Source organism: Orycteropus afer, unplaced genomic scaffold, assembly GCF_000298275.1.
Source record: "Orycteropus afer afer isolate SDZICR_OR568_19922 unplaced genomic scaffold, OryAfe1.0 scaffold00102, whole genome shotgun sequence".
NCBI classification, from domain to species: Eukaryota; Metazoa; Chordata; class Mammalia; order Tubulidentata; family Orycteropodidae; genus Orycteropus; species Orycteropus afer.
This window is the reverse complement of record NW_006921689.1, coordinates 7,241,894-7,244,907: the sequence shown is the minus strand read 5'-3', so window position 1 is coordinate 7,244,907 and position 3,014 is coordinate 7,241,894.

The following is a 3,014-nucleotide window of genomic DNA, read 5'->3' as shown; positions in this document are numbered from 1 at the left end:
ATTTATCCTATGTAGCTATTGAAAATACCATGGTGGCTTGGGTTAAAAAAAAAAAACAAAAAAAAAACTCACTGCCATCGAGTAGATTCCAACTCATACCCTCCTTGAGTTTCCAAGACAGTATCTCTACAGAAGTAGATTGTCCAGTCTTCCTTCTGAGGAGTGGCTGGTGAGTTCGAATCACCAGACTTCTGGTTAGCAGGCAAATACCTTAGGCACTATACCATCAGAGCACCCCTATGGCTTGGGTCAAGCATACCTTATTAAGCAAAGAGACATCTTTGCTCTTCAGCACTTTAAGAAGTCTTTTGCAGTAGGTTCTCTTCTTAACTTTTTGGAGAAGTCTTTCAATGCACATATGAATTTAATTTTTAAAAGGTATCACTGTTCTAGTTTCTCTTCCACTGACTGTGCATTTTGGGTATAATGCCATAAATAAAGGCCCCCTGATTTGCTCCTCCTTTATCTTTGATGATCTTTATAGTTTTGAGTTTTACATTTAAGTCTTTGATCCAACTTGAGTTCGTTTTTGTGCATGGGGTGAGGTATGGGCCTTTTTTCATTTTTCTACAAGTGGATATCCAATTTTGCCAGCACCATTTGTTAAAAAGGCTATCTCTCCCCCATTTAATGGGTTTTGGTCCTTTGTCAAAGATCACTGTCCACAGATGGATTGGGTCTATTTCTGAATTTTTGATTCTGTTCCATTGTTCTATCTATCTATCATTGTATGAATACCACACTGTTTTAACAACTGTGACTGTATAGTAGGTTTTGAGATCAGGATTGTGAGATCTCCTACCTTGTTTTTCTTCTTCAGTAGTGCTTTATCTGAGTGCTTTATCTCTTTCCTTGCCATATGAAATTTGTGATTGGTTTTTCCATGTCCTTAAAATATGTTAGTGGAATCTGGATTGGGATTGCATTGAATATGTAGATAGCTTTGGGTAATATTAACATTTTCCAATATTCAATCTTCATATCCATGAACTGGAGTTCTGGTAGCATAGTATCTAAGGCATTTGACTGCCAAGCAGCAGGCTGGTGGTTCAAACCCATCAGCCACTCTTTGGAAGGAAGATTGGGCAATCTACTTCCATAGTGATACTACCTTGGAAAACCAAGGAGAGGGTCACTAGATGGAGTGAGAGTACCCATGAACAAGAGCCAAGAATATTTTATAATATAAATCAAAACAAAAGAGATGACCAAACTAGGATCTATTGATGAAAGTTACAATATGCAAGATTTTATTTCCATATAAAAAACACCTTCTAAATATTACTTCCGTAGTCATACTGCCTCGGAAACCCAAGGAGGGGTCACTATGAGTCGGGTTTGACTCGACGGCACATAACAACAACAACAACAAATATTAGAACTGAAAAGCAGGGAAATAGCCTACCTTTTCAGACACTGAGTTTCCATAATAATAACTACTGTTCATTGAGGGGCTTGCCATCTTGTTAACTGCCTTTGCTTATGATTGCAATCAATTCAAACAACAGTCCTACCAGGCAGAGGTTATTATTTCTATTTGCTGGAGGAGAAAATGTGAGTGATTTCTCCATGATTATGCAACCAGAGATTCTAAAATTTACTATTTAACCACACTTAAAGTCACTGCCTTCCAGGTGTGCTGGATTGAGCATTAAGAATCTTTTAAAAGGATGGATATCTTGAATATAGAGTGTGGTCTATCTGACCTGTAAGGTTAATATATGAAGTCTATAGAAGATTTTTATAATAAGACTAGCTAAAATGTATTCAGTGTGTTAAAGGATAATTTTAGAAAAGACTTTAATCATAACTCTTATAGAGATATAAAAGGAACATGTATGAAAGATGTAACTCATTAACTATTAAAGGAATCAGAAACAAGTGACTATAAGGTGTATGTGTGGGTATACACACACACACACACATACACACACATATTCCAATGTTTAAGTGCTCGGCCACTAACCAAAAGCTTAACTATTTGTACCTAGAGGATCCTTGGATCCTTGGGAGAAAGGCCTGGTGATCTGCTTCTATAAAGATTATAGCTTAGAAAACCCTATGGAACTACTTGGAGTGATCAATCATGGGAAAAGAGAAGGACAGTGTTTGCACAGGGAGACAGCTCAGGGGTGGGACTCCATGGGAGGGAAGGACACAGAGAAGAGTAATTAAGGGGAGGAAGTAGGAAAAGGGCTATTACATTGTGGGGAAATGAGATCAATGAGAAAATTGAAGATTAGAGCATCCAATATATTTGCTAAGGTCACACAAGTAATAAGATTCCAACCTATCATATGGGATACCATCAAAGGGAATAACCTACATGTCATTGGAATTCCAGAACAGGAAGAGAAAAAGAAAACCACTGAGAAAATTGTCCAAGATTTGTTGGAGGAGAACTTCCTAGATATGATAAAAGATGAGAATATATTCATTCAAGAAGTCCAATGAACCCCAAACAGGATTGACCCCAAAAGAAAATCACCAAGACATCATCATCAAACTCATCTAAATCAAAGACAAAGAAAGAATCCTGAAAGCAGCATGGGGAAAACAAAAAGTTACTTACAAAGGACAACAGGTAAGAATAAGCTCTGATTTCTCAGCAGAAACCATGGAAGTGAGAAGGCAATGGGATGGTATATATAAAACCCTGAAAGGGAAAAATTTTCACCCAAGAACTATATACCCAGCAAAAAGGTCCCTCAAATATGGTGGTAAAATTAGGAGATTTCCAAATAAGCAGAAACTAAGGGAATTTGTTAAAACCAGAGCAAACTTACAAAAGATACTAAAGGGAATCCTTGGAACTGAGAACCAGAAATAATAAATAACAATCAACTATTAATACACAAGATGACATAACCCAGAAACCACAGCTATGGACATATCCAAAGTAAAATAAGCTTACAAGATTGTAAACAGGGAATGAGAGACACAAATTGGCAAGTGAGGACAACTACAAACCAGAAAGAGGGAAAAAATAATATGGTTACAGAACTTCTAAATGG